This window comes from Psammomys obesus, unplaced genomic scaffold (genome assembly GCF_907164565.1).
Source record: "Psammomys obesus unplaced genomic scaffold, mPsaObe1.curated_primary_1811, whole genome shotgun sequence".
NCBI classification, from domain to species: Eukaryota; Metazoa; Chordata; class Mammalia; order Rodentia; family Muridae; genus Psammomys; species Psammomys obesus.
The window spans coordinates 43,102,693-43,122,956 of record NW_026596051.1 but is presented as its reverse complement, the minus strand read 5'-3'; positions in this window follow the sequence as shown (position 1 = coordinate 43,122,956).

Below are 20,264 nucleotides of genomic sequence, written 5' to 3'. Positions count from 1 at the left end.
ACAAAATGGACTTTCCATAGTGATCAGACGCCCATGGAAGGTGTCTCCAATCTTATATTTTTCTGTTTCGTTTTCTGACCTCCATACTTTCATATCCAACATGCATTGAATTCCATCTGAAAATCATTACTAAAACTCCATGACTTTTAATGAGTCGAGGTAGTTTCCTCAGCCCATTATATTTTCTTCTCTAGTTGGTGGAATTTCATTTATCTTGCAATATCCAGTTCAGATAACAACTGTGATACTTTTAAATATCACCATAACAGATTAAACTACTTCCCCCAATGACCTCTCCTGGATATTTCATAGAATATGGTAAAAAACAGCATTGTTTTGATTGCACCTACTGTCCTTTAATTCCCAATCCAAACAGGAACATTTTAGGATTGTGGGAATTTGTGAATACCAACCATATAACACAAAGCCTATATATTAATTGTTTAACATTTGCTTTTTTAATTAATTTTTTATTTTTTATATTAATTACAATTTATTCACTTTGTATCCCAGCTGTAGTTCCCTCCCTCCTCCCCTACCAGTCCCACACTTCTGCCCTCATCTCCTCCTATGCCCTTCTCCAAGTCCATTTACTTTAATCAGTGAACATAATTATGAGAGATTTGGTAGGATTTTATTCTAATATTTGTATATAGATATAAATATAGGTATAAATTAATAAGTTTCAATACATTATTTATAAAACAGGAATATGTTTTTCTTTTGACTCTCTCCTCTTCAAACAAAAGCACAATTATTACCTAAAAAAGGATAAATAATTCATTCTGAAACATAGTGTACCAGGTGACTATTCAGATATAGACTAGCTCAAATGTCATGTGTCCGTGACGTTGAGGTACCTTCTAGTCTCTTTTGGAACATAACACATTAACTCAGAAACAAAACACTTTTCAAACACATTGGGTCATATTTATTGGTAGATCACAGCAAAGCAAGATATCTGTGCTTGGGAGCTTCAAATATGATGGAATTACCTTCTTAGTTTTTAGATACTCAAATCTAGGGGGTTTATTTCTGTATTTCCAGGAATATATCGAATTGTTACAAAGATATGGGTGGTATACAGAAGTGAATAGTACAAGATCATTTAAATGGGTTAAGGACAAGGCATGATACTTAGTAAATAGATCAACCAATCTGCTTTGTAGGTGCAGCTTCTGTGAGGGAACTTTGTTTCACATACTTTTGACTCTGTAGCAAATTATTGCCCGGTTAGTTAAAGTGTATGCCATTGATTCTAATAACATTTTTAAAGTAATAATCTAAAATAGAAAGCTATACTAAATACTTGATAGTTTTGTAGAGTTGGAGGGCAGAATGGAAAAAAGATGGAGCTATATGTTTACATTTTTGGTGTGTTAACACATATACCAAGTTTGTTTTCTATTCTTTCCTAAATGTTTTTCAAGGTTGTACTGCAAGCTGGTTAACAAAAGCCTGCAGTGTCGATGTTTCAGGGCTGCTGATTGCTGGCAGCAAAGAATTCCAACTGTGCTGGCATCACAGATAGCATCTCCGTATTTTCTTCCAGGATCATCACCTTTGTACTAAATAGCTCCCTCATAGTGTGAATAGAAGTGCCATGTTTCAGATTCTCTGCCTTGGCACCGAGGAAGCAGTCCGGTGGAGTAAACATATCAAACCTCCCCTGCATTTACATCCTGAACAGATGTTAAGTACAAGCTGATCCACCTACATTCAACCCGAGAGGGTCCACATCCACACACTGTTGCATTCTCCTTTTCAGTTTATATTGAGGCATAGATTCGTGCTGGCACAAATAAATGCCATTTAAGGCAATCAAAAGTGGCTCCACATCTCACTTGATTTTCACAATTGTTGCTGTAATAATGGACCGATGAGGGGAGAAACTTAATTTCCCTGGCAGATCTTCCCACACTGAAGCAACATGCTCATGGAGAGCCAATATTCGGTAATTACAGCACAATCCCTCACAAATTCACAATTCGCTAACAGTGTGCATTTTCACAATGTAAAGCTAATTTCCCTTTAACCAAGTAAAACATGCGAAGATAACCGGAAGCAATAGGCAATCTAGCTCACGAGGTGACTGATGTAAATTTAGAGGACATTTCGATAGGGATAGACTGTTCACCTCAGGAAGCCCAGAGTCATGTTTAATGTCAATGTTCTTGTAGATCCATGAAGCAACCTACAAATTATAAAATTCGGCTCCAAATGGCATACTACCAGTTTCATCAAATGGCTACTTGCAATTATTTTACTTCACAGACTTTTCCAGAAAATGCTCCCCTTAATTTCTTCACCATAAGTATGGATGGTGACAAACAGGGAATTTAAAACGTACAACTACAAACATAAAATATTTTAATTAGGCTTAAAGTTTTAATGTCATAAGAACTGGCTATAATAAAATAAATGTTAGGGTTTGCCAAAGCAATTCTTACTAGTAAGTAAAAATATACGGATGTGATATAGAAAATTTGTCTGTTTTTTTCATAGAATGAGGAGGGTTAAGATGCAGGAGAGAAAGTTGTCCATGTAGAGAACTGAGAATGAATGGTAAGGGTAAGAAAATAAGATGAAATGTATATAAGTCATAAAACTTCTCCAGGTATTTATATGTTACCATCTAACATGTATGAGCGACTGTTAGAAAAGGAGAATTTTTCCAGTTTTGAGACACTCAAGCACTAAAAGACTTTAAAATTGCTTGTTTTTAGCAGCAGTTCCCTTACTGCCCCTACCCCCCGCCAAAAAAAAAAAAAATTAATGAAAAGTAAATCTAAGTTTAGGTGAGGAAATAACACAAGTTTACATTCATTTGAAAGAAAAGTATGCAGTCTCATTCTGGCACATAGGAAAACAATGCTGACGTCAGTTGGAGCGAAGGAGCTTGGGAGCATTTCACTGGATGAGCTTTTGCTTGCTTATGGGTACTAAAAAGCAGCTTAGCAATGGAGTAGACCAAAATAAAGCCTTATGGGGTGACACACATGGTTCCATCGGCAAAGTGTTTGCCAAATAAGAATGAACATTTGTATGTTTTTCCTATATTGTCTAATATCCACTTATAAGCGACTATATCCCATGTGTGTCTTTCTGCTTCTGGGATACCTCACTCAGGATGATCTTTTCCAGTTCCCATCATTTGCCTGCAAATTTCATGATTTCCTTGTTTTTAAATCCTGAGTAGTATTCCATTGTGTAGATGTACCACAATTTCTGTATCCATTCCTCCATTGAGGGGCATCTGGGCTGTTTCCAGATTCTGTCTATTACAAATAAAGCTGTTACAAACATGGTTGAACAAATGCCCTTGTTGTGTACTTGAACATCTTTTGAATATACATAGATGGATCTTGAGGAAGCTCTATTCCTAATTGTCTGAGAAAGCACCAGATTGATTTCTAAAGTGGTTGTACAAATTTATACATTCCCTCCAGAAATGTAGGAGGGTTCCCTTTCTCTACAACCTCTCCAGCATGCATTGTCACTTGAGATTTTGATCTTAGCCACTGTTATGGGTGTAAGGTGAAATCTCAGGGTCATTTTGATTTGTATTTCCCTGATGACTAAGGGCATTGACCATTTCTTTAAGTGTTTCTTGGCCATTCTATATTCCTCTACAGAGAATTCTCTGTTTAGCTCTGTACACTAATATTGAATGGTTGTGGAATAAAACCAATATCATTTCCACAGTTTACAAATACATCTATATAATCACGCACACACGCAGACAATCACACACATATCCACTGGGAGGAAAAGGACACACAAGATAAGTCAATAATTTTACCTGAATGATAGCTAGGCCTGGATTCTAAACACTTGGCTAATACGGCAGGCCTGTTGTCCCAGCCTCGCTGTAGTTTGGTATAGCCACGATTTCTACGATTTCGGGTGGTAGCGTACCCTCATTGTATACTCTCCCTTCCAAGTCATTCATGAAATTTTGATTTGAGAATGTGGAACCATAGTACAGAACAAGGTCAGTTACTGAAGTGAAGTAACACCACTAATGTGGACCTCAGGTGATGCTGGTAATTCTAACAGTAAATCAGCGATATTTTAAGACATTACAATATTAGAATTAACTGTTTAATCTAGAAAGCCTATCTTATCTTGAGATAGGAATTGAGACTATCCTGGTACCATAGTGAGTAGAGGAGAATTATGACACTGCCCATTTCACCAAGTTGTGTATAATGATGAGAATTTTTTCAGTGTTTAAGCATGAATTTAATTTGATTCAATGAGATCAACTGGAACATATTCATTTTCTTCAGATATACTTTAAAAAACCTCCAATATCATTGAGCATTTCATTTTTTTAAACTTTTATTAATTACACTTTATTCACTTTGTATTCCCCCATAAACCCCTCTTTCCACCCCTCCCTATATCACCTCCTCCCCCCTTCTTCATGCCTGCCCTTCCCAGAGTCCACTGATAGGGGAGGTCCCCCTCTCCTTCCTTCTGATCTTAGTCTATCAGATCTCATTAGGAGTGGCTGCATTGTCATCCTCTGTGGCCTGGTAAGGCTGATCACCCCTCTGGGGGAGGTGATCAAAGAGCAGGCCAATCAGATTATTTCAGAGGCAGTCCCTCTTCCAATTACTATGGCAGCCACATGGACACCGAACTGCCATGGGCTACATCTGTGCAGGGGTTCTAGGTTATCTCCATGCCTGGTACTTGGTTGAAGTATGAGACACTGGAAAGACCCCTGTGCTCAGATTTTCTGGTTCTGTTGCTCTACTTGTGGATCTTCTGTCCTCTCCAATGACAACACATGCTGGAGAGGTTGTGGAGAAAGGGGAACCCTCCTACACTGGTTGGGAATGTAAACTTATACAACCACTCTGGAAAGCAATCTGACGCTTTCTCATAGAACTAGGAATAGCGCTTCCTCAAGATCCAGCCATACCACTCCTAGGCGTATATCCAAAAGAGGCTCAAGTACACAATAAGGACATTTGTTCAACCATGTTTGTAGCAGCTTTATTTGCAATAGCCAGAAGCTGGAAACAACCCAGATGTCCCTCAACTGAAGAATGGATAGAGAAATTGTGGTACATCTACACAATGGAATATTACACAGACATTGAGCATTTCTTTAAGTGTGTCTCTGACATTCAATATTCCTCTACAAATAATTCTCTGTTTAGCTTCGTACCCTATTTTTTAATTGGATTACTTGATTTGTTGCTTTTTAACTTCTTTAGTTCTTTATATATTCTGAATATTAGTCCTCTGTCAGATAAAGGGTTGGTGAAGATCCTTTCCCAGTTTGTAAGCTGTCGTTTTGTTCTGACAACAGTGTCTTTTGCTTTATAGAAGCTTTTCAGTTTCATGAGGTCCCATTTATTGATTGTTGATCTTAGAGTCTGTGCTGTTGGTGTTCTGTTCAGGAAGTTGTTTCCTTTGCCAAAGAGTTCAAGGATCTTCCCCACTTTTTCTTCTAACAGATTTAGGTGTTAGTAAGACTTGGAAAGAACAGGAGCTCCACAAAGACCAAATATATCTGGCACAGGGGTCTTTTCTGAGAGTGATTCTCCAACCAAGGACCATGTATGGATATAACCTAGAACTCTTGCTCAGATGTAGCCCATGGCAGCTCAGTATCCAAGTGGGTTCCCTAGTAAGGGGAAAAGGGCCTGTCTCTGACATGAACTCATTGGACAGCTCTTTGCACCCCACCCCCCTCCACACACATATGAGGGAGGAACAACCTTACTAAGCCACAGAGGAGAACATTGTTGCCAGTCCTGTTGCGACCTGATAAGCTAGCTTCAGATGTAAGGGAAGGAGGACCTCCTTATCAGTGGACTTAAAGAGGGGCAGGGAGAAGACTAGGGAGGGAAGGAGGGTTTGGGAGGGAATGAGGGAGCGGGATACAGCTGGGATACAGAGTAAATAAACTGTACTTAATATAAAAAAATAAAAATTTAATTAAAAACCCTCCAATATCACTGAAGCTGTCAAAATGAACAATAGAATATTTTATGCTTGTCTAAACAAAAAATGAGCAAATATTGTTGCACTAAATGAAGCTACCTGTGCACTTGTGTACAATGCTAAGGCTAGAGAGCTTCTTTTCTACCTTTTAATGGACAACTAGGAAAGGTAAGTGCTGTAAATAAAACACCATTGCCATGACAACAGACATTTCAGCTTTTTAACCTTTCATCACACAAGGAGAAATTTAAAAGATTTTTTTTTTTTTTAGTAGTTTGTAATAGTAGTAGTAGCCTCTGAATTTGGTATTTTCTGGGAACAAGTAATTTGTAAAGCCTCAGGCCTTCAACTTTTTGACCAAAGTACTAGAGAATCTCTACAGAAGTGCTTCTATACTTACAAAACTTCAGTTCATTTTCTGAGCTAAGAAACTTAAAGATAATGTTTTATCTATTATTTGTTTAATTATATATCTATTTAATTAATATTTACTGATGTATCTTATATCTCTTATTAAGTCACATATGCTATTAAGTACATATTTATTTTTAAATGTCATATATCTCTTGTTCATTTATTTCTACGTGAAGTCATATTGCCTAGATATGACTGAGATGTAGACCAAAACATATACAATACATATATGTGAGTAAGTCAATGTAGTTTTGTTAGAACCTTGGCTAGCTAGAAACCCAACATTTTGTTATTATTGTTATTATTATTATTATTTGATTTTTTTTGTTTGTGTTTTTGTTTTGTTTTGTTTGAGCTATAATTACTATGGGTCTATTTTTCTTACTGAGGTATAGAATATTGCTAGAGGTTTTACATGGGACAATGCTGTTTGCTATTTAACACTTTCTGTTGGGCAGAAGTCTGGACGGTATCAGTCATGTTGTTTCAGGTTGAATCAACATTAGCAATGACTCAAGTTTTTCTCTCACAAGTTAATATGGTTATTGCCAGCCTTCAGCATATCTACGAGGCTCTTTATTTGTCAATCTCAGTTTCTGTTTTCCCTTAAGTGGTCAACTCTTCCAGTTTCTTTGTATGTGTTCTGATTATTAGAGTATTAGTTCACAAAAACATATTTTCTTAAAACCAGTAAGAAGACATAGACTTTAGCAACAGAGATTAAAATCCTATTGGATGTGATCATGAACAAATGTTTTCATATTTTATTCAATCCATAGTCAATTCTTTTTCTGGTAACATGGGATGTTTTATATATCTTAAAAATTATCTCCATGTTAGAATTTTTACCCTAGAGAATAACTTTTAGATACAGTGTTTTGTGGGGAGAGGAATATATATACAAGGAAGAAAAAAAGACACACATTAAAGTTAGGGCTCAATTGTCTAGCAGTTTATATTACCTTTTCTAAATAGTGTCTATATCTGGTGTTTAATTTTACTGTTGGCAAATGGATATAACATATTATAGAGATATATTAGAGATATCACATATTAATAATTTTAGAAAGCTACTTTATGCCACCAACTGCCTAAATGCTTGAAATAATTTTAATTATTTCTATACTTAATTATAGAATTATTAATTCTATACTTAATTCTATACTTAATTATTCCTATACTTAATTCTTTCTTTTAAAGTATTTACATTTATGTATTTTCATATTCTCATCTAGGAACTGCTCATCATTTGTTGGGTTATTTTAAATATATGTGTATATGTCTAAATATTGCCTGTACTACTTGCATGCCCATTGGAAATGGACACCATATTCCACATAACTAAAGTTACAGATGTTTCTGTTGGTGCTGTTAGTACAAAGCATCAAACCTAGGTTCTCAGAAAGAGCAACCTTTGTTTTTTAATACTGAGAATCACTTTTTAAAGGCGCTTCTCTTCTCCCTTTGATTATTTATCATTTATACTTGTAAACTGTACTAGATAATTATGTGTAGCTGATCAGAATTCAACTCCAGCTACAGAAAGGTGTAAGGAACAGTATTATATTTTGTTCCCTATCATGCCTGGGTCAGAGGAGACACAGTCAACACAAAAGACAGATTTTCTGTTAAATCTTATTTATTTGAATGTCAAGTTCCATTGGATAAGACAATCTGAAAATTTTTAATTGAAATATAAATTAAACATTTTTTCCATGAAAAAAATATTTTCACCATTCAACATATCCAACCCTTGCTAGAATGGAAGTTTTGTTGTAATAGATGTGAGATTCTGTTTTACCTCAAAACAGTATTTCAGGCCTGTTTAAGACAGTCTACTTTAAGTGCCTAGAAGCCTCGCTTTTCTTTCATACACTTTAATATGTTAATGTGCTGAAGTATATGGCAGTTACATGGATCAAGAATGTGTGACCGTTCAAATGTCTTAGAGCCAGGCTTCCTGTCATAGCCATGCAACACTACTTGTTCTGAAGGCTGCAGGCTGAGGATGACAAATACAAACCCTCTTCTGGATTACACAGAAAGTTGTAGGATGTCCTGGCCTACAATCAAGTGAGAAAATATCTGACTAAAAACCGGAAATTGAAGCGTGACTATTACGAAATGTTAGAGTGTTTCCCTAATTCTTGCAACACGTGAGTTCAATCCCTAGTAATGACAAAACCACATGTTTTCTTTTATTTATATTGACTGGATACAATATGATCATTAGATACAAAATTGCTACTGAATTATCTTTTCTACAGACAAGAACCTGAGGGATGGTCAATTGTATGCTTCTCTAAGTTCACCTTCAATGAATGCTTCTTTCTTATGGTTTCTACTACAAAGTAGTAGAAGTTTTTAGTAGAAGAAACAGGTCAGTACATCTGACTATCTTCACTTTTTATATGAATGACCCTGTTGTAGCTAGGAATGGCCTCCAAGAACATAAATAGCTATCAGCAGAGAAAGGTAAACATGAAGGGCTCTGGAGGGCAGGAAAAGAACTGGAGAACATATCCAAGTGTTTAGTGAAATCACAAGCAATTTTGCATAAAACACTACTGTACATATAAATGTAGAATAATTCTGATGAAGTCTCATATATTGATAAAAGAGAGGTATTTAAAATAACAAATCAAGTCAACTTTTTCTGGCAAAAAATGGTAATTAAGTTGCATCTTAGGGTTCATATAAGATGAAAAATGAAAACGATGATGTTGATAATTCATTTGAGGAGATTTTGAAGCCTAATTTTAAAGATAGGGCCAGATACACTACTTTCTCATAGATAAACATGTTAATGCTGGATGAACTGAAAGAAAAATTGTCAAGGAAAAAAGATATACCTAAAAACTTTTGAAAAATTTTGGTTTGTGGTTATTGAATATAAATAATAAACCATGTTCTGTGAAGGAAAGTATGTTACAGATCCTTTTAATTTGTGAGAATAAAAATATATGTTTGCATCTAATGTAGAAAGTTTCTACTGTATTCGTCCTCCACACTAGGCCTCAAATGCAACTTAATTTTATTTGTTACATCCTATACTTCCTCCTCTATCCACTCTCCTCTCTGTCTCCTCACTTGTTCCTCCCATGCCAATCCATGGCCTCCGTCAGTACATGACTATTTTATTTTCCTTTTTTAACGAGGACCATCTGTTCCCTCTTGTCACTTTCTCAATACTTACCTTCTGTTGTAAGGAATTCATAGCTGACATGGCTTGTTGGACCAACAACCTGAAACGAGATAGTTCAGGGAGTTAAGGTATTGTTTTGTAGAACAAATAATACTAGTGAGAGATTGGAAAACAGAGCTCTAAGGGAGAATTCTCCATCAAATACCTCTCCTCAGAGTTCGGGGATTCCCACCAAACAGGAGGCAGAAAGAATTGAAGAGCCGGAGAACAAGAATTACAAGCAAGAGAAGAGGCTGCTATGTACCAACATGAACAAAGCTCATATGAACTCCCAGAGACTCAGGCATGCAGGGCCTGCAACAGGTCTTTTGTGTTTATATTAAGGATTTCAGTTTACTGTTTTTATGAGATTCCTGAGTGAGTGAATGCCTGGGTCTCTGACTCTTATGCCATCTCTTGGGCTCTTTTTCTGTTCCGGGTATGTCATGCCTGACCTTGAGGTGTTGGTTTTTGGTTTAATTTATCATAGTTTACATTTTCACATTTATAAAAGTGAATGAAACAATGAGTAAACACCTAGTCACCTTGGTTAAAGGTTATTTACTAAACTGTCACTAATGCATGTTGAGAGAAGAAAAATAAGTTTTCTGCATTAGAGTGACACTGGATATACCAACCAATCCAGGAAGGGCCTCAAATTCAAGAAACTTTAACAAAACAGAAAGTACCCCAAAGGTTTTGTGTGTGCATGCATGTCTGTGTGTGCTTATGTGTGCTTTTATTTGGTTGTAATTTTATGGATTTTGTTGTTTTTTAAAATATTTTAATTCCTGGAAGTGATTTTTGTTTTGTTATGTTATATTTTGCTTTTCTTGTCTTGGGGTGTTTTTTGTTGTATGGGTTTTGTTTGTTTTGAGAGAATGAACTGAAAGGTCACGGGGTAAGAATGGGAGAGAATCAGGAGGGACTTGGGGAAGGGAAAAAATGATTTAAAAATGAATTTAAAATAATCTTATGAAATTAAAATATAATAAAAGTAAATGAATACAATTTAAAATAAAATAAAATGAAATGAATTAATTTAAAATAATTTTAAAAAGTATGTTAACTGAAGTTTACAGTTACTTTTATTTGACTTGTCTTGCTACAATGAACACTATGACAGAAAGCAAACTGGGGAATAAAGGGTTTATTTAGCTTAGAGTTACAGTCCTTCGTCCTGGAGAGTTAAGGCAGGAACTTAGCATCTTAACTTGAAGGTAGAAAATGAGACAGCGATCCTGGGAGAACCTTGTTTTCTGGCTCGCTCTTCATGTACTGTTCACCCAGCTTTATTATAAAAACTCTACCTAATTTGTCCAGTTATACCACAATTTACAGTGGCCTAGTCACTATATATCAATCCCTTCCCAAGAAAGTATTCCACAGAAATTTCTACAAAGTAATATGATGGCAGTAATTTTTCACCTGAAATTCTTTGTTCTGATAACTCCAGCTTGTGTCTGAGACTGATACTCCAACCAAGGACCATGCAGATATATAACCTAAGACCCCTGCACCGGTGTAACCCATGGCAGCTCAGTATCCAAGTGGGTTTCCCTAGTAAGGGGAACAGGGACTGTCTCTGATATGAACTCAGTGGCTGGCTCTTTGATCACCTCCCCTGGTTTGGGAAGCAGCATTACCAGACCACAGAGGAGGACAATTCAGCCAGTTAGGATGAAACCAGAAATGCTAGGGTCAGATGGAAGGGGAGGAGGACCTCCCCTATCTGTGGACTTGGAGAGGGGACTAAAAGGAGATAAGAGAAGAAGGGTTGGATTGGGAGGGGAGGAGGGAGGGGGCTACAGCTGGGATAAAAAGTTAATAAACTGTAATTAATATAAACAAATACAAATTTAATTAAAAAATGAAGAAATTAACCTGGCCATTAATAAAATATCATAATGACTCAGAGAATAGGTTTTAAGAAGAGCCACACAAATATAGTTATGTGTATTGTGGAGCTATTTTAAACTTGTGAATGTTTCATATACTTTTATTACTCATTTCCCAACTAACTTTTTATTAAAGTGACAAAATTTAGAACAGAAAGTTCAAGACTTACAAAGTATTTTCAAATAAGGGGAAAATGATGGGAAAAAGAGGATGAGCAAAAGTTGATCAGTAGATACTGAATTATTTTACATAGGAAGAAGTTCAATTTTGCACATACCTAGGATAATTCATATAGGCAGTGGTTGCAAAATATTAAAATCTGAAAGATAAAAACAAAAAATTATGAATATGTTTGGCCAAAATAGTAGGCATTTGAAAAAAAAAATGGGTATATTTAAACTTATCTGAAAACTACTCAAGGAGTAATCAAAAAAGAGAAAAGTGACTGTCTTTTCACATTGGACACTGTCTATCCCATTAATAAATTCAGTGTTTTATGTTCCTATAAAACTTTATTTGAAAAGAATACAGGAGTTCCATACAGACCTCAGGTCTTTGCTTTATAACTCTTTCTAGTATGCTCTTTAGGACAGCGCTTCTGAAATATCAGCTACAAAAATGGAGGAGCAGGGTTTGTGACCCAGTAATCATGCCTTTCCTAGACTCTTTAGGAGTGTTTCCACCTGACATCTATTTACTTCTGTGTTAAACATTCATACCCCAATAAGGAAGCTTTGTGACAATACTGAATCGTACACATTGAACAGGCAGATGCTATTTGTGTTTAGTGATGATAAAATTTCTTTCTCTTTGCTTTGTACCTGTTAGACATTGGTCTGAAACACACTTAAAACCGATAGTGGTGCTGTGTAGCATTCCCTGAAGGAGACATAAACACATGTCTACACACTCTTAACACGACAGACCATATAGATGATTTCGCCTTAAAAGAAAACCCTCTCTTATAAAGCATATAAAGTGGCTAGAAATAAAGAAACAGCAGCTCTTATCCATTACATGTAAAGAGTTTTAAATAAAGAAATATGGCACCTGTTGGAAGCACAGGAAACCAGGTATATTAAGTAAACATGATTGTTCAACACATTTGTTTTTAAGAGGCAAAATTATTAGATTTTCATATATTTATTATTTGACAATCCATAAACCATGAGTTTAACTATGTTATCCAAGCTGAATCTTCATTTATATTATATTTTATGAAAGACATAAGATTAGCACTTTTTAAGAAGAAAAATTTTCACTTACTTTTATTTATACAATGAAGTATAAGATAAAGGTGAGCCTTAGCTTCCTCTGGGAACTCGCTAAGGACATGTCAAGGAGAAGTTCAGTATACTGACCCAAGAACTGCTGAATTCCATATTAAGCACATACAGATGGTTGTTTGTGATGGCTTTATGACAATATTTTAGATAAAAACTTTTAGTCTTATATACAAGAACAGATTGAGTCTAATAAAGTTAATAAGCTTAATAGGTTATGATTATTGTCTTTATTTACTTTCCAAAAGAGACAATAAAGTTATATAAACATCATATAAAATTTCTATATTGGTTCTATCTGCATCTTAAAGGAATGTAGTTAATCTCCAAGATTTTATTTTTAACAAAATAAAATAATCAGTTATTGCATAATAACTAAAAAGAACTTGTCTTTTTTCTTGTTACAAGTCTTGTAATATTATACATACACGTACACACACACATATTCTTGGTTGGATATCAAAGATTTTCATTTTATGTTCTTTTTTCTTCATACATTCTAAAGTTCTTCATAAACTTTGAGTTGTGATTAGCATTACAAATTTTTATAAATCCATAGCAAATACAAAAAAATTAAAAATATAAAACCATTTCAAAATAATGCATATATTTCTTTTTATATTTTTGTTTCCTTCTCCTTCTCTTCCTCCTCCTCCTCTTTCTTCTTTTTAAACAGGGTTTTTCTGCATATTCCTGACCATTCAGGAATTTACACTGTAGACCAGGCTGGCCTTGAATTTAGAGGTTTGCCTGACTCTGCCTCCAGATTGCTGGGATTAAAGGTGTACTCCCTTAAAGATGATCTCCCAAATTTTATAAGAAATGCATATCTGACACATCCTATTTACTTAATACTATTAATAAGAAATCTATATATCAAACGTGGCATACAGAACATGTTTAATGTGTTATGACTTTTAGTAGTGTCGTTTCTGATGATAAAACAGCACTTTAAAACAAAGCAACATAGGAAGAACAAATTTTGTCTCTTAATGCGCAAGGCATGGTTCATCACTGTGGGAAGGTCGAGATGGCAGGAATTTGAAGAGCAAATTACATCCACTGTCAAAAGCCGAGAATGAGCGGAGGCATGTATACCACCCACTCCCTTAGCTCTAGCACGTCTCAGCTCACGTCCAGGCATTTCCTCACATGGTTTGGGCACAGGTAAATAACAGCGTAGGCTATTTAACAAAGGGTGCAATATTTTGAAATGATACTGTATTTTATAAATTAATTATAGCTAAGTGAAATAATTATGTCTTAACATGAAATAGTATTAATAACACAACTTCAATTTTCTATTAGTCATGTTTAGTAGAAACATTATTTACATTTTATCTTCTAAAGGTATGGTAACATTTTTATTTGGAAACATAATTTTATAGATTCATAAATATCAGTGAATGGATTTCTCATTGATTTTTAATTAATTTGTTTGTTTATCCACGTTACATCATGATCATAACCACATTCTTCTTCTTCTCCGGGTCCCATCTTCCATCCCCTTTTCTCCCTCCCCACTCCCGTTTTCTTCAGAAATGGGGAGCCCCATCACTCCCAATCCATCCCAACTAATCAAGTCACATGTCCTCTTCCTGTGTGGTCTGGGAAGCAAATCTGTCAACAGAAGTGATCGAAAAAGCAGGAAAAAGAATCCATGTCAGAGACAGCTTCTGTACCCCTTACTAGGACACCCACATAAAGCCCAAGCTGCCCCTCAGCTACATCTTGTTGGGATCCTAGGTCCAGTTCATTGATATTCCTTGGTTGGGTGCTTCAGTCTCCACAAACCTCTCTGGGACCTGGTTTGTTGCCTCTGTTGGTCCTGTTGGTCTTCTTGTGGAGCTCCTGTACCATTCAGGTCCTTCTATCCTTCCCCCAACTTTTCCACAGAACTCCCAATGCTTTGCTCAATGTTTCACGGTGAGGCTCAGCACATGCTTCTATCTGTTGCTGGTTTCTAAGAGGACAGCTGTGATAGGCTCTGGTCTGTGAACACAGTAGAATATCATTAATAGTGTCAGGGGTTGGCTCTCTCCCATGATTGTGGGTCTTATGTTGGGCCAGGCACTGATTGGACGGTTCCCTCAATCTCTGCTCTATCTTTATCCCTGCACATCTTGTAGGTAGAGTAAATTTTGTGTTGAAATTTTTGTAGGTGGGTTGGTGTTCCCCTCCTTTCCCTGGAGGTCCTGTTTACCTAGAGAGTGTCCTCTTCAGTATCCATGGGCCCTGCTACTAGGAGTCTCAGCGAAAGTCATCCCCATATCCTCCTAGAAGCCTAACTTGTCTTTGATCTCCAGCGTATTACAGAGATGGCCTGGGCATGGTTAGTGACTGTATTTGTAAAGATACCTCATACAATTATGCTTATTCAGAAAAAAAAAAACTGAATAGGGTGAGATGGCTCAACATATAATTCACTGGATGTTTCACCTAACAAAAGAGGTTCAGTCCTCTTCTCCATATATATCCTCTACATATATAGCAGGAGGAAACCAACTTCAGCAGGTTTTCTATATTTTCTCCTCCACAGGCATGGGCATGCTACAAAACACTAAATACATGTAACAATATTTAAATGGGAACAGAAATATGAAAAAAGGATACAATCTGTCAATATCACTTTCTATTCTTATCAATTACAAATTACTTGAGATACCAGATTAAAACCATTTTTCCATTTACCTTCTTATACTTTCTGTGGCTCTCAGCTTCCCTATGCTGGTGTCCTGCCTCAGGGACTGTAAGGATATACACACTGAACTGAACATGTGTTTGCATTTTCCTTTGACTTGGTAAATACCTTAACAAGAAGGAAAACAAATCCATGTTTAAGATCTTGCTTTCTGAAGCAAGTCAGGCCATTATGTATGAAACCTGACACTACTGAAGACAAAACACACCAATGATAAAGACCTACTGTCACAATCAATTTGTTTGTAGAAAATGAATCTAAAGTAAAAGGATTAGTGTAATATATAGCGGAAGGTGAAAGCAGCTGGCCCCTGCAATGCTCTGTTGACGGCCCTTGTCATATGTGAACTTGGAGCGAAGGAGACAGGCACTCAAGGTTAATCCAGTGTCTCAGAAAGAAGCCTTTTACCAGGAAGTTTCAAAGAATGATCATCACACTCACTGAACAGTAGCTGCACCCCATCTGTCTGTCGTTACCACTTGCCCAGAGTATTTGCTCAAGAACTTACATCAGACTCACCTTGTCAGCCTTCAGTGTCCTCTGGGAGCAAAAGTATAATTATGATCGCACGGGAAACAAAAGGAAATAATTTTAAATAACTGAATGACAGGAGATGGAGCTGTAGAATGCAGAATGGGGAGAGGCTCCCTCAAGGGCACATGCAGCAGTCTGTGGCCAAGGGCAGACCCTGAGCAAGCAGAATCAATCTGTGTAGTCTCTCAGACATGTTTGCCTGACTCCAGCCTCACCTGAGGGTTTTCCTATATTAATGATATATATTAAATATGAATTATGAAAAGTGAAATGCTGCCTAGGTGACATGCAATCCCATATCAGCATCCCACACATTTAAAATACCACTTGGCATTTGGTAAATTAATACAACAGTTAAAAAGAAAACCCTTGTATTTACTAAAATTGGTGACATTACATTGTCTTCTCTGTAATGACTTTATGTTAAAGTCTGAATTTTAACAGGGCTGATTTAGAAATACACCTTGCAGGTTTGCAATATATAAAAAGTAATTGTGGAGGGTTTTACTTATTCTGATTATGTAATTTGATATTGTTAATTTTATTTTCTACTTATTATCTTTAAAAACTTTTAAATTATAAGTGCTGTGATTTACCTCTTCTCAACCAGTGTATGTAGTTAATTACAAAACCCTTTAATTTTAGTTAGAATTCATAGTGTCAAAAATAATATAAGATACTATATACTATAAGATACAAATACTATACTATAAGATACAAAAATACTATAAGATACAAATACTTTATTTGTTGGAGAAGCTTTCCATGATAGGGATAACTAAATTCAAATAGAATCATAGTCTGTTTAACATTCTTATAACTTAACACAATGTTATTTTTGTTACATGTAAAGTAATATTCATAAAAATAAATTGTTTAAATTATAATCACGTATGAACATGACTGCCTTTAAGTCACCTAGGTTAGAAAACATTATGTATGCAATGTTGGAAGAGCATTGGTGGAGAAATTGCAGTGCATTTTCTAACTGGAACACCAATCAGCACTTCCATGTTTTTAATTTTTTTTTTTTATGAAGAATCATCTTAGAAGTAAGTATATGACAGAACGCAATGTGGACTTTATTTTCCCAGAAAACCTATTAGAAAGCAACACTCTCTTTTCCCTCTGAAGTTTATGTGTGTGAGTTAAATGTGCTTGTGAAATCTCATTACAAGCAGGTTAAATGTTATGTTTTCTATTTTCTGGGTGGTGGTGCTTGCTACATTGATGGTTTCTGGAACCTCATAAAAGAACAATGAATTATGAAACATCTGTTTACAAGAAATTGACAAACACATGTGACCATAGAGGCAATTGCCACTTCACCAACAAAACGTCACTGTCATCAGAAAACTATGGCAAATTAAAATCAAAATAGTCTTTCTCCACTAAAGCCCTTCTACATAATTATACATCTAAATGTGTGATTGATAAATGCAGAAAAGCAATTTGTAAATATGATTCAAAATATTGTCTTTAAAAAGTTAACATGAATATTTGTAAATAATACTATGCTTTCAATATGCTGAATACACCAACAAAGTTCAGATAATGGAAAATATTATTTCACTGTATACTGTTTTAATGACCTTTATATTTCTATTCCCTCTTCAAAAGCTAACTTTCAGGCAAGCAAAGGTCATTTATGATGGAGCATGTTATAAATGGAAAATTTAGCAAGCCGTAAGAGCTGAAAGAATACTCCTTTTAAGTTACATCGCTTATTTATGTGAAGTATGTGATTTCATTGTAAACAATTCTGCCAAATAAGAAAGGGCCTCTGAAAGGCTCTACTCTGCAGGATATCAAAACATTTGCTGAGACCCATAGCCAAACTGTGGGCAGAGTGCAGGGAATCTTATGAAAGAAGGGGGAGATAGAAAGACCTGGAGAAGACAGGAGCTCCACAAGGAGAGCAACAGAACCAAAATATTTGGGTACAGGGGTCTTTTCTGAGACTGATACTCCAAACAAGGACCATGCATGGAGATAATCTAGAACCCCTGCACAGTTGTCACCCATGATAGCTCAGTCTCCATGCAGGTTCCCTAATAAGGGGAACAGGTGCTGTCTCTAACATGAACTCAGTGGCTGATTCTTTGATCACTTCCACCTGAGAGGGAACAGCATTCCTAGGCCACAGAGGAAGGCAATGCAGTCAGTCCTGATGAGACCTGATAGATTAGGGTTAGATGAAAAGGGAGGAGGATCTCCCCTATCATTTGACAGGGGAAGGGGCATAGGAGAAAAAGAGGGAGGGGGGTTGGGAGGGTAAAGAGGAGGAGGCTATAGCTGTGATACAATGTGAATAAACTGTATTTAGTAAAACTAAAATAAAATTAGAAAAAATTAAAACAAACTCATTTTTGTCATTTTATCTTGACTGATGTGCATTCAGCCTTCATCATTTCTTTCCTGTAAGTGGCACATTTTATGACTGTAGTCATGTCTTTCAGGTAATGAAAAGTATTTAAATTTTTTATTACAATTAAATTTGATACTGAAATTTAGTGTTTTTTTTTTTTTTTTTTTTTGCCTGATTTAGTTCTGAAATAAATCAATCGGAAGAAATAACTGCTTGTCTTCCATGAGCAAGAACAAATTTTTAAAAGTTTTGGTAAGTCTCTGCTTCTCTTATTTTTTCTATTGAAAAAAATAAAATTTGTGAAGAAGCACTAGCTGAGTTTGGACACATTCATGGTAGATTTTTAAAAGCTAATGATTGCCGCTGGGGAGATGGTTCATTCAGTTAGAGAACCTGTCAGTCTTGCTGAAGAACCCATGTTTGAGTCCCTCACATGCTGGCTCAAAACTCTCTGTATCTCCAGGCCCAGAGGGTACAATTTTCTCTATGGGACTCCACAGGCAGCAGGCATACTATGGTGCACATTCATATGTTCTGGCAAATGACTCACACATATCTTTAGAAAGCACTAAATGCTTGATATTAAGGGATATTCGCTCAACCATGTTTGTAGCAGCTTTATTTGTAATAGCCAGAACCTGGAAACAACCCAGATGTCCATCAATGGAGGAATGGGTACAGAAATTGTGGTATTTTTACACAATGGAATACTACTCAGCAATCAAAAAAGAGGAAATCATGAAATTTGCAGGCAAATGGTGGGATCTAGAAAAGATCATTCTGAGTGAAATATCACAGAAGGAGAAAGACAAACACAGTATATACTCGCTTATATAGACCTATACGATATGATAAACATAATGAAATCTATACACCTAAAGAACATAATCAAGAGAGTGGACATGGGGTAAGATGATCAATCCTCGTTTAGAAAGACAGATGGGATGTGCATTGAACGTATGACAGAAGTCTACTGAAGGTATCTGAAAGACTCTAACTAGCAGTGTTTTCAAAGCAGATACAAAGACTTATAACCACACCTTTGGCAGAGTATAGGGAATCATATGAAAGAAGGGGAGTTAGTAAGATGGGGAAAGGATAGGAGCTCCACAAGGACCAAATATATCTGGGCACAGGGTCTTTTCTGAGACTGGTATTCAACTGAGGACCATGTATGGATATAACCTAGAACCTCTGCTCGGTTGTAGCCCGTGGTAGCTCAGTAACCAATTGGAACAAGGACTATTTCTAACAGGAACTCAATGGCTGGCTCTTTGACCTCCCCACCCCCAAGGGAGGAGCAGTCCTGTTAGGCCACAGAGGAGGACTTTGCAGCCAGTCCTGAAGATACCTGATAAAACAGGATCAGATGAAAGGGGAGGAGGTCCTCCCCTATCAGTGGACTTGGAAAGGGGCACAGTGGAGATGAGGGAGGGAGGGTGGGATAGGAAGGGAATGAGGGAGCGGGATAAGGCTGGGATACAGAGTTAATAAAATGTAACTGATAAGAAAAAAAACAAAATTATTAAAAAAAGAAATTTATATTGCTTAGAAACTCACAGATTACATTTATATCAGTCTCATATGAATACACAAATAAGATTTTGAATGCTCTACAGTGGAATTATAATTCAAGATTTGAGAAAATTGAAATTTTCAGAAAATACTGTAGCCTTACCTATTCAAGTTGTAGCCAAAGGGATTATATAAAAATGGCACAAAAGTTACAAAAGTTATGTAGATACAATAAAATTATATTAACAAATAAAACAAATTTAGCAGTAATATTTTCAATCAAAATGTTATGTAAAATAAATTACATATGTGATTAAATAAAATGTGAATGTAAATATTTATTAGTAAAATGTTCTAATTCATTACACTGTTAGATCCTATAACCTTCAAAGTACAGGAAAA